Below are 13,104 nucleotides of genomic sequence, written 5' to 3'. Positions count from 1 at the left end.
AGGAGAACAAGAAGATGAAGAACTCGAAGAATATCAAATAGAATAAAATGAGCCTTTCCACACAAAGACTCCATCTATATATGTACATAAAAATCATTTAGATGATCAAATTCTAGGAGACAAATATGTTGGCATTATGAGACAAGTGTTGTCCTTGATGGCAAATCACACTGATGACAAATCATAGTGCAGAAGGATAGCAGCAAGGAATTGATGATCAGACTATAAGAAGAAGAGAAAATTCATATACGCAGGTTCATTAAGCCCAAGTCGCGTATACACGCAGGTTCGCTATATACCAAGTCGCGTATACGCAGGTTCGCTATATACCAAGTAGGGTATACACGCAGGTTCATGAATGGAAAAGAGCGTACGTGTCGGAAAGCTTACTTTTGGTCCGTGGTAGTTAGTCCTCGGTACTTGAGCCTATGTTTTTGGACCAAAGTATCTCGACAGACGTGTTGATCCCTAGTATTGAGTTGATGGTATTGTTTTACTATGGTTTTGGACCGTGGTATTATGAAAGGCCTAAACCTATATAAGGAGAAGATCATTAGGCCAAAGTGTGTGAGTGAGTAATGAATATCTGATGAAGTGTGAGATCCAAATGCTGGTTATGGGTTGGTGATCTGAACCATGGTTTCACTCATGTGGAGGATGATGAACTATGGAACGGGATCTCAAGGCTTGGAATGATTATCTTCATATGGTTTGACTGTGGATAGACTAGATCTATTGACGCATGTTTATTGTTATGATCTGGGTATGTTTTGATGTCTGATATAGCTGCGGAATTATAAGTTAGGATTTGCAGATCTGTACGCAGGTTGTCTTTGGCAAAAGAGCATATACACGCAGGTTGGGTTTGTCCAAGTAGCGTATACAATGTGATGTATGATATTTGAAGATGAAGTTGGATCTGGTTATTGTTATGTTGTCTATGTTGTTGACAGGGTTTCAGTGATTCAGCATTGGGTGATTCAGAGATTGATGATGCACGTTGTTTTATGGATCCAGTATGAAAATGTATGAAAAGTGGTCCCGGGAAGATCGTAGAGTTCAGTAGGCTAGCACCTACGTACTGGTAAACATATCAGCCAGTACAAGAGCCAGGGGGTTGTAGCTCTCTTCCAGGAGCAGCTGGAGAATGAGTAAAGGTTGGAGCATTGTGTAGGCAGGCACCTACGTACTAGTAAATGGATCAGCTAGTACAAGAGCTAAGAGGGTTGTAGCCCTCTGAAGGTTGTAGCCTGCGTGCTGGTAAAGGACTGCACCAGTACATTGTAAAAGAAGTTTCTTATTAAAGGAAGATAGAAACAAATTGCAGCAGGTGGTTTTCACCCACATTGGGTTTCCACCTTATATCATGGTGTTCATGTGTGTGCCTTATGTGTGATGATCTATTCTGTTATACTGCACCTGTTTACTGTTAATATGGTTAATAATGTTCTGATGCATTTACTGAAGATAAGCTAACTGAATCATAAGATTATTGCATGTACGCTAGTTGCCCTTAACGAAGTCGCGTATATACGCTGATATCCTTAACTGAAGCTGCGTATATGAATCTGAGTATGAAATTGAAAAAGTTTTAATCTGATCTGATAATACTGATTCACCCCCCCCTCAGTATTATTTCCAACAATTGGTATCAGAGCAGGTCCTTTGATAGAAGCTTGATCGCTTGAAGGAGATCCGTGGAACAATGGGAAAGAAGCTTAAGAAGAAAGCTCATAAGAAGAAGAAAACATCTCAGAAGGACTATGACAGTGGGAGAATCGATTGGGGATTAGGTATAAGAAGCTCTTCAGATTCAGAATCATTATCAGGTATGAATGTGTTATCCTCTGATGTTCCAGCTATATTTCCTTGTGAAAGAGATGAAAGTGATAGTGAAACTACTGAACTTGCTCTTATGGGTGAACAAGAAAGATATCAAATAGAGGCAGAATTTAAAAGGCTGACAGACAAAATTAGAGATCAACAAGATCTATTGAACAAAAGGGAATGTGACTTCAAAGAAGAAGCTACCAAACTAAAGGCCCAACTTGAAGAAGGAAACAAGGTAAGAAAACTACTCAAGGACAAGGAAGCCCAATGTCAAAAATTGCAGCATGAAGTGACATCATTAAGAAAAGAAGTCAACGAAAGAAGCACAACCATCAAGAAACTCAAAGATAGATCCAGCTACTATGAAAATCTTGAAGCTACAATCCTCTCACTAAAGGGAGATCTTGAAGAATCAAGGAAGCAGAATGAAGATCTACATCAAGCAATTGAAAAACAAGACAATGAAGTCATCAACTTAAAATCCCAGCTGGAATGTGCCTTCCAAGTTCGTCAAATGCAGCAGGATCTGAATGAAGAACAAGAAAAGGAGATTCTCAAACTAAGGGAACAAATGGAAGAAGGAAGAAAAGCTGAAGAAGATTTGAAAAAGCAATCTCTTGAAAAGGAAGAACAGCTTCAGGATGAGGTAAATATCTTGAAAGGTAAAATAGAAGAAAAGGATAAGCTTTTACGATTTCAAGATAGCTCTAAAGTCTTGGATGATATTCTTAGTAGTCAAAGATCTCCTGCTGTAAAGACTGGTCTTGGTTTCCATGAATCTATTGAAGGTGAATCTAGTTCACAAGGTGAGGCAAGGAACTCTAAAGAGAAATCTAAAGTGATCAATGAAGAAATGAAAGATCCATCTCATCATCAACCAAGGAAAGAGATTCTTCAAAGAAAATCTTTTACTTCTCCTATGAATAATGTTGAATGTTATGTATGTCATAATCTTGGACATGTTGCAGCCAGATGTGGAAGAAGAAGAGTTCAAGACCATCATGCAGAAAGATCATCACATTCAAGGTACTTTAATGGATATTGCTTTGCTTGCAATAAGTTTGGTCACAACGCTGCTGATTGCTACAGGAGGAATATGAAACATGTAAGATGTTATGCATGTAACAATCTTGGACATATAGCAAAGGAATGCAGGAACAAAGGACGAACATCACACCAAAAGGAGAAAACATCATCACACTTGAAGATATGGAAGAAGAAGGAAGTTCAGCCAGAAAGATGTGGCACAGCACAAAATACTCAGGTTCAACATAACAAAGACATAATAAACTCAGAGGGAGCTGAAGGTGTAAAACTTCAGTGTCCTGAAACTCATACGCAAGTTTCATAAATTGAAGTCGCGTATATACGCGAGTTATACACTACAAAGTCGCGTATATGTCACTCTGTGGAAAAGCAATGGGGACAGGCTCAGAAAAGGGGTCTGATATGATTCAATCCAGTATCTGCTCTATTGGTTAACAGTTACAGTCTGCTGAGAATGTCTAGAAATGACTTGATACTTGTAAGATGCTAGAAGTGTTTTAATCCTAACTTGATGATGATGATGTCTTGATGCTTACTACTGATGTATGCATGTTCAGATCTAACAGCAAACAGATGGCACAGGTTGAGGGGGAGAATATGCCTTTAATATTGCATTGTTGGCATTATGGATTAACAGTCCTTGGTGATGTTACTTATATGGCTAAATGATATATCTTGCTATGATGTGGTTGTGAGTAGTCCATGATAAAATCCCATATGATTCTTGGGGTTTCATAGTTGATGTTCAGATCAGATTTATGGTTGACTCATTGATGACGCATATATGGTGCTTACATGGTGATCTTCATAAGGATAAGGAGAAGTACAAAGCTTGAATACACATCTTCCTCACTTGATGGTGAGTCACTCATATGCTGCTGTCGTCATATGCATAAAGATCATACAGTTATAATGCAGGCACTCATGGGGATAAGGATTGTTGTTGTTGATGATATCAAGAAGTTTTGTCAAAAAGTTTGAGCTCAAGATACATAGTGCTGATACATGGATGACTCCTCAAAGTCACTTTGTTGGAGACATGATGATGAGTTCATATCTATATGATGATAGGTTGATACTTACATATGTTGATTGATGCAGATGTTCCCAAGTAATAATACTTGGATCATGTAGATCTTGACGTTGATGTAATGGCTATGGTGGTTTCACATATAATGTGAATGATTTCATGATGATGTTTAAAAGGAGGAGCTGACATCTATGTTCAGACATACCTTGTTGCAGGACATTTACAGGTTGCTGATATGGAAATGGTTGTACGCGAGTTTCATAAGGCCTATCCGCATATATACGCCTGTTTATGTGGATGTAGACGCGTATATGGAGTTTTGAAGGAAATCAGCAGGGACAGATGTTGGTTGCAGAGAGTCTGATATGGGTCTGACAGAGACCATCTGGCACAGGTTCAGAGGGAGCAGATAATCTTCCAATGATGCATTGTTGGCATTATCTTAGAAGCTTTTGGTTCTAGTTCACAGTTGTTGTTGGTTTCAGGTGAAACAAAGGCAGAAGGATCTCTTGGTTGCTAATCTGAATCGACAGATGCTGGCGATATCAGTCATTGGTGACTTTCATAAAGTCTTGCTCTAGATATTTCGGTCATATATCTCTTTTGTGATATCTCTTTCATGATGTCAAGGTCATGTAACGGCCTATATTGGTTTCCCCACTATGCCTGGGATGAAGATGTAATGTAATTGGTTGTCATATGTAAACTTCTGATGTATCCCAACTTAGTTGGGAGGTTGATCCCCACTTGGTTGGGTGAAGGATGTATGTATGAGTCTTTGGTGTTAGGAAGGTCACTTATGATGTATAGAGTTGTGTTCTTTCTTGTAGAACATCTTTTTTGCAGATCTTGCCTTCAGTCAGGAAGAGCATGAACAACACACTTCAGTAGTACAGAGACTTGGCATGGATAGATTGGTACACTTTGGCATATACAAAGGGGGAGCACATTTGGAGATTTCAGCAGGTACTCAGGGGGAGTATGGACAACAGAATGTTTATCAAGGAAAGAGAATATCTTGGTCCACCCTTTGCCCTTGATGTCAAAGGGGAGAGTGATTTGGTGTTGTTGCCATCAAGTCCAAAGGGGGAGATTGTTGGCATTATGAGACAAGTGTTGTACTTGATGGCAACCCTCTCATAGAAGAACATCTCAATTACATATAACTAGATCAATCTACAGATGTGACTAAATGCATGGGATGCAGGACAGCTCAAAGGAACAAGAAGATCAAGTTCTAAGTGTGACAAGTTAGCTTTGCCATCAAGTCCAAAGGGGGAGATTGTTGGCATTATGAGACAAGTGTTGTCCTTGATGGCAAATCACACTGATGACAAATCAGTGTGTAGAAGGATAGCAGCAAGGAATTGATGATCAGACTATAAGAAGAAGAGAAAATTCATATACGCAGGTTCATTAAGCCCAAGTCGCGTATACACGCAGGTTCGCTATATACCAAGTCGCGTATACGCAGGTTCGCTATATACCAAGTAAGGTATACACGCAGGTTCATGAATGGAAAAGAGCGTACGTGTCAGAAAGCTTACTTTTGGTCCGTGGTAGTTAGTCCTCGGTACTTGAGCCTATGTTTTTGGACCAAAGTATCTCGACAGACGTGTTGATCCCTAGTATTGAGTTGATGGTATTGTTTTACTATGGTTTTGGACCGTGGTATTATGAAAGGCCTAAACCTATATAAGGAGAAGATCATTAGGCCAAAGTGTGTGAGTGAGTAATGAATATCTGATGAAGTGTGAGATCCAAATGCTGGTTATGGGTTGGTGATCTGAACCATGGTTTCACTCATGTGGAGGATGATGAACTATGGAACGGGATCTCAAGGCTTGGAATGATTATCTTCATATGGTTTGACTGTGGATAGACTAGATCTATTGACGCATGTTTATTGTTATGATCTGGGTATGTTTTGATGTCTAATATAGCTGTGGAATTATAAGTTAGGATTTGCAGATATGTACGCAGGTTGTCTTTGGCAAAAGAGCGTATACACGCAGGTTGGGTTTGTCCAAGTAGCGTATACAATGTGATGTATGATATTTGAAGATGAAGTTGGATCTGGTTATTGTTATGTTGTCTATGTTGTTGACAGGGTTTCAGTGATTCAGTATTGGGTGATTCAGAGATTGATGATGCAGGTTGTTTTATGGATCCAGTATGAAAATGTATGAAAAGTGGTTCCGGGAAGATCGTAGAGTTCAGTAGGCTAGCACCTACGTACTGGTAAACATATCAGCCAGTACAAGAGCCAGGGGTTGTAGCTCTCTTCCAGGAGCAGCTGGAGAACGAGTAAAGGTTGGAGCATTCTGTAGGCAGGCACCTACGTACTAGTAAATGGATCGGCTAGTACAAGAGCTAAGAGGGTTGTAGCCCTCTGCAGGTTGTAGCCTGCGTGCTGGTAAAGGACTGCACCAGTACATTGTAAAAGAAGTTTCTTATTAAAGGAAGATAGAAACAAATTGCAGCAGGTGGTTTTCACCCACATTGGGTTTCCACCTTATATCATGGTGTTCATGTGTGTGCCTTATGTGTGATGATCTGTTCTGTTATACTGCACCTATTTACTGTTAATATGGTTAATAATGTTCTGATGCATTTACTGAAGATAAGCTAACTGAATCATAAGATTACTGCATGTACGCTAGTTGCCCTTAACGAAGTCGCGTATATACGCTGATATCCTTAACTGAAGCTGCGTGTATGAATCTGAGTATGAAATTGAAAAAGTTTTATCTGATCTGATGATACTGATTCACCCCCCCCCTCTCAGTATTATTTCCAACAAAATATTTAGGAATTCAATCCAAAAGAAATCTTGTGAATGCATCATCTCCAAAAAACATAACCATTTTATCTCTTATGGAGCCCCAAAATTTTGCACAAGCCAACAAGGATGAGCATTGGGTTAAAGCCATTAATGATGAGTTGGATAAGATTAAGAATAATCAGACTTGGGAATATGTTCCAATACCTAAAGATAAGAATGTAATTGTAACCAAATGGATTTTAGAAATAAACTCAATGAGGATGGATAGGTTGAGACAAAAATAAGCGAGACTTGTATGCAAAGGCTATGCATAGGTTGAAGGCATTAATATTGAGAAAACATTTTCTCCAGTGGCTCGGCTGGAAGCTATCAAAATGTTCCTAGGTTTTGCATGTCTTAAAGGATTCAAATTCTATCAAATAGATGTAACTTCAACATTATTGAATGGGGAACTCAAGGAAGAAATGTATGTTGAGAAACCAAAAGAATTTCAATTAACATAAGACAAAAATTATGTATGCAAACTAAAGAAAGAATTGTATGGATTAAAAAAGCTCTCACGACATGGTACTCCAGATTGGATGGTTATCTTCAATAACAAGGTTTCAAAAGAGGCTCCACTAACAAAAATCTTTGTATAAAGATTAAAATATGTGTAACATATTGACTTGTCTATGTGGATGATATTATTTTTGGCAATGATCATGATTATGTGAGCATGAATTTTGCAACTAGTATGCCAAAAGTATTTGAGATGTCCATGCTAGGAAAATTATCCTTCTTCCTATGATTAGAAGTCAATCAATTCGAAAAAGACATTTTCATATCTCAGTCTAGATACCTTAAAGAAATTCTGAAAATGTTTGGGATGGAAAAATATGCCTCTATAAGCACTCCCACAGTTACAGGTTGTAAAATCAACAAATATGATGAATCTCCTAACATAGACCAAACTATGTATAGGGCAATGATCGATGGCCTTATCTATTTAACAACATCAAGGTATTCCATCATGCAAGTTGTGGGATTGATAGGGAGGTTTCAATCATGTCCAAAAGAATTTCATGTAAGTGTTGTTAAAGTAGTATTCGGGTATTTACAAGACACCATGGACTTCAACTTATGGTATCCCAAGGGAGCATACCTTACTCTTAAGGTCTATACAAATGTAAATTAGTATGGAAGCGTGGATGACAAAAAGAGCACTAGTGGAGGAGCATTATTTCTTGGAAAATGCATGTTCTCTTGGCTAAGAAAAAAACAATCCTCTATATCTCTATCTACTGCTGAAGTAGAGTATATTGTAGCATTTTCCTATTATACTCAGGTTCTATTAATGAAGAAAAATTTGAAGGACCTTCAAGGACACAATTATCAACTTGTTTCTATAATGTGTGATAACAATGCAATTAATATCTCAAAATTTTTTGCCATGCACTAAAAAACAAAGCATATTCCTATTAAGTATCAATTTTTGCAAGAACAAGTTGCAGATCAATCAATAAGATTGGAATACATTCCAACCAAAGAACATATTGTTGATATATTTACTTAGCCTCTGCTAAGGGAAAGTTTTGAATATCTCAGCCAAAGGACGGGAGTGGTCTCTGCTTCACTAGAAGGGTCATCTCACTAATCACAACCAAGGTCACAGAAGGTTTTCCTCTAACCTATAATAGGAGGAAATTGTATATTGACAGGGGGTTATTTTATTGATCAAGTCCATAGGTCCATAGGAATGCTTAGTAACAATTGAAGAACATTGACAAGATGTTTATGGATGAAGAATCTTATGAAATAAACATAGTCCCAGAGGGAGACTCTATCAAATCCACATGAACAAGAAGCATGGATTTAGGGGGAGACTCCGTCAAGCCCACAAGAAAGTTTAGGGGCAATTATAGAATGCAAACATTGACAGATATGGCAAGCACTGACAAATGAATAAAGCATGGTCTCAGGGGGAGACTCCATTTTCAGAATCAGGTCATACACAATCATGGAAGCATTAGGAGGAATCCATGTCCCTTTGGCACTAATGTCAAAGGGGAAGAGGATTCAAACATTAAAGCAAAAAGAATGAGAATGTAGACATGGAAGAACAAAGAGAAATAAGAGAAGCAACAATATCAAGTTGGAATCCCTAGTAGCATGTCAGGGGGAGTTTGGAGTTTTGGTCCATTACCATTAATGACTATCAATGTCTAGTGGTATTGTTATTTATGGAAAAGGGGGAGATTTCTACACACAATGTTGCCACTGATGACAACCATTGTCATTGATTTCAAAAGGGATGCCTAAGGAAGCACTAGTATCATGTATGAATCAAAGGAAGCGATATGATAACTATATCTCTTGCATGACCTCTTCAAGTGAAGTAAAATAGGTTTTAAGTTTCTTGATATTTTGTCGAATTTATGATGTCCTAATGAATCTATGGATGATATGGTTGGACAGTCCCCTTCGATACCTTTCCAACAATATGTACTAATATGAAAAACCCCTCTCGGATGACAAGTTATGGCCATTTGAAGATTAACATTAGTAAATGACCTAAATTATGGGGTAAAACCCACAAACACCAATTTAGTTTAACAATGTGCATCTTCTGGGAAGATCTACGGTTCAGTGATAAAATCTACGATGGATAACATCCTAATTTGCATGAAATTTAATAGTGTTAAAGTTTGAGCATGTTTTCTCAAATTAGATGGCTATAACGATCAGATGAGGAAGTGAATGACATATGCCATATTAATCTGATCGAAGTTTAACCAGGGTCAGCCTCCCACATTGGCCAGTCTCATAGTGACACATGGAACATGTTTATTGGTCGAAGATAATGACATGGTAGTCCTAACATGAGATAAAGTCTAGTTGGCCAAAGGAGATGATGTGGAAATCCTGACATGTGGTGAGGTCTAGTTGGGCAGAGGAGTTGATGTGGCAGTCTTGATGATGTGGTGAATATCAATTGGTCAGAGGAGATGACATGGAAGTAAGGCCATGACATGGTTTGACATGCCATTTATATGACATCAGCAAGGTGACGTTGTGACTCTAGGGTCTATTATGTGGCATGTACAAATGGTGATTTTTCATTAGTAAAAAGGCCAAAAATAGGTGACATGTGGCACCCCTCACAAGGTGCCCCGTGGCATGATGCATCATGCTGACGTTAACATGTCGATGACCATGGACTCATAGGGACACTGTCACATGGCACGGTCACATTAGCACATGAGGGATTGGCCCAAAGGACCATGGCACAAAAGTTAAGGGAAAGGTCACACCAAAAGTCACATGTTGGCCTCATATGGTTATAATGTCAAAGCTCCAGTCTCCAAATGAAAATATTGGTGTCATGGTCAGCTCACATGAGCACGAGCCCACATAAATATATATATATATACACACACACACACATTCCTTTGTGACATGTAACAACTCGTCAATCAGGTCAATTGGTTGTGTGGATTGGTTTGTTCCACTAAGGTTGTCATTCGAGTCCAATCAAACTTGATCAATTGTTTTTATACAAATTTATTGGAGCACCTGATTTGTCATTTTTGTACAATGATTATAGATTTTGTAGTCTCTAAAATGACATCTTATATAATGTTATTAGATTGTGTCATTCTATTGAACGATTAATTTTTTTATATAGTTTTCTATGGTTTTTGGGGGTTTGTGGGCTCATTTCAAAGCCAAATTGGATTCTGGAAGAAGAATGATTATCAAAGTCTAGTTGTTAACACATATGAAGGCATTAAAAGCCTTGATGATGTATTTTTGATGTTCAGAATATTTTTTGGAATCTTATAAGCAGGTTGCAATGAATATGGTGTATCTAGCCAAAGCAGGTTTTAGAAAAAATATGATGTGACCAAATTGATGAACATGTTGTAATAGGGTATGGATAGGATATGACAGGTTGATGAAAACATTATAACAACACTAATATGGTCAATTTGAGGACTTATATTGGTTAAAAAGCATGTGGATCCAGTTTGAAATATTATGAAAAGTTGTCCACACGAAGTTAAAGAAGGGGGTTAGTGCCTCCATTGAGGTTGGTGCCTCAATTAGGTTGAAGCTTGCACATTATTGAGGTTGGTGCCTTAATAAGGTTGTATCCTATTGCAAGTGACTGCTTTCACTTTTCAAGGTTGGTGCCTCAATCAGGTTGTAGCCTATCACAAGTAGTTGCTTGCACATCTTGGGGTTGGGTGCCTGCAAATCTATGTAATGAATTGAAGAAGAAAAAGAAGAATTTGTAGTTTTCTCTCGTAAAGTTTTCCATGTAAAAGTTTGTGTTGATGATGACTTCTTGATGCATGGTTTCATTTATGGTTATGATACACTATTGCATGCTTAATTTTTGTAGAATTATGTTAAATTTATAATTTTTTTGTTACATTGATTCATGCTCCCCCTCTCTCATTGTGACCTTTAGTCCAACAGTTAGCCAATGCATGATTTTTTGGAGGATAGGTAGAAGAGTGTAGTTCCTCATAATATATTTTCCTTTCCATTCAACTATTGACCACTCGTGAATGCCCATTGGTATGGATTTTTTTTTTTTTTTCAGGAAAGCAATTTGAAGAAGGAGCTTAACAACAAAGAGCTCTACAAAGTTGTTTTACGCTAGCCCAATATTGCATGAAATTTTATTGAATTAATTTACATTTAGGTATGTTACTCTTCTCACCCCTCCCATGGAGGGTGAGAGGTTTGGTACACCGTTGAAAATTCCCATGAGAAATGCTTCTTAATCATAGTGTTTAATGTACAAATAAGAGTGATTCGTTGAGGGGGAGTAGGCATAATATGTTGTAGAGCGAAACTCTTTGGAATCACTTTTAAGTAGTTGCACTTTTAAAAGCAATTAATTTTTCTATGAATTTTGTTTCATGTTATTTGATTTGATTTTTTTTTATTTTATTTATAGGTAAGTGAGCCTAATGATCAATGTATTTTTCAACCAAAAAAAAATAAGTTGTAATGTTAATAAACGTTTTTATATTTGACAATGTATTATTATTTATTTTTTTTCACATAATCGATTGCTATTTGTATTCCAAAAAAATATTGGGAGACCGAGCTCATGTGCTACAAAGTTTTAAGCCCGAAGGCAAAGCTAGGAAATGATTGGGAATACAAAATTTCCCTTTGCTTATGTCATTTCTGACTTTTGGAAAACAAGAGAAAGTAAAAATTCTAACAAACTGAGACAGAAGTAAGCAGTATCTGCAACACATCTTTAATCTATGCTAACATGGTTGATCTGGTGAGCTGTTGAATCTTCTGGTTTGCTGTTGACTTCAGCATTCCTGAGACTTGAAGAGCTGGTGCTGGGTGCATTCCTTTTCTCCATCATGTATTTCAGGATTTTGATTGATTCCTGGACATGGCTGCATTTGTTGGCCAGATCATTAAACTGTGTCTGGAGCGAGGAGACTCTGTGCAGAAATAGATTGATATTTGCTTCATACTTCTCGCTAGTCAGTCTGGCATGAGAGTCTATTTTGGCGTCCAACAGTCTTTGATGCGCACGGATTTGTTCCAGTTCCGCCTGTAAGTCAGCACAGTGCAAGCAGTCTTCAGATCTTGCCATTTCGTGGATGCTGGGAGCTGTTTTAGTGCTCTGCGTGGAGAGAGATAGACCTGGAACGTTTGAGGAGTTCCGTTTGAACAAAGAAGATAAAGCAGAGGATGGACTAAAAAGGAGATCGGTTAGGAGGACAGAAGAACTGAGGGGATAACCTTCCTGAGGCAAAGAAAGGGAGAAAAAGGGAAGGCACCACGGAGAGGGGATGAGGACAGAGCGCAGATCAGAAAATGGAGGGGAATGCAGGCGAGGGGGAAGCAGAGAGCAGCAGTGAACTAGGGAGGCAGTGGAGATTGAGGACCCAACCAAACTGGGAATCGGGGAATAGGAGCAAAGGATCGCATAAAAGACAAGGGAATAGAACAAAGCACAATAATGTGGGGGAATGCTCGAATTTAAAGGAGGAGGACCATGAAAGAGGAGGCGCGGGGTCACGAGAGAGGGTAGGAGGGAGTCACGAGAGTTAAGGAATCGAGACAATCGGGGCAGAGCGGAAGGGGCGACGAGACTGATGGGAGGAGAGAAGATCTTAATCAGAGATTTGGCAGAGGATGGGAGGTGCAGATGTCTGTCAGAGGATCCCATGAAGATGCTGCGGAGGATAGATTCAGATGAATTACCACGAATCATGAAGAGGGAGAGGATTACGGGAGATGATGATGGGATTCTGTATTATTGCAAAGAAGATTGCCTTTGGGTTTGCCACAAGCTCTGTTGGCACGAATGTCAGCTTCTTTGTTGAGTGAGTGGAGCACATGGAAGAATCTAAGTTCCATGTTTTGATGGGTTAGAGCTTGACAC

This window comes from Pinus tabuliformis, chromosome 1_1, assembly GCF_031772625.1.
Source record: "Pinus tabuliformis cultivar Carrire ecotype Pingquan chromosome 1_1, CPIR1, whole genome shotgun sequence".
Taxonomy (NCBI): Eukaryota; Viridiplantae; Streptophyta; class Pinopsida; order Pinales; family Pinaceae; genus Pinus; species Pinus tabuliformis.
This window is presented reverse-complemented; position numbering follows the sequence as displayed.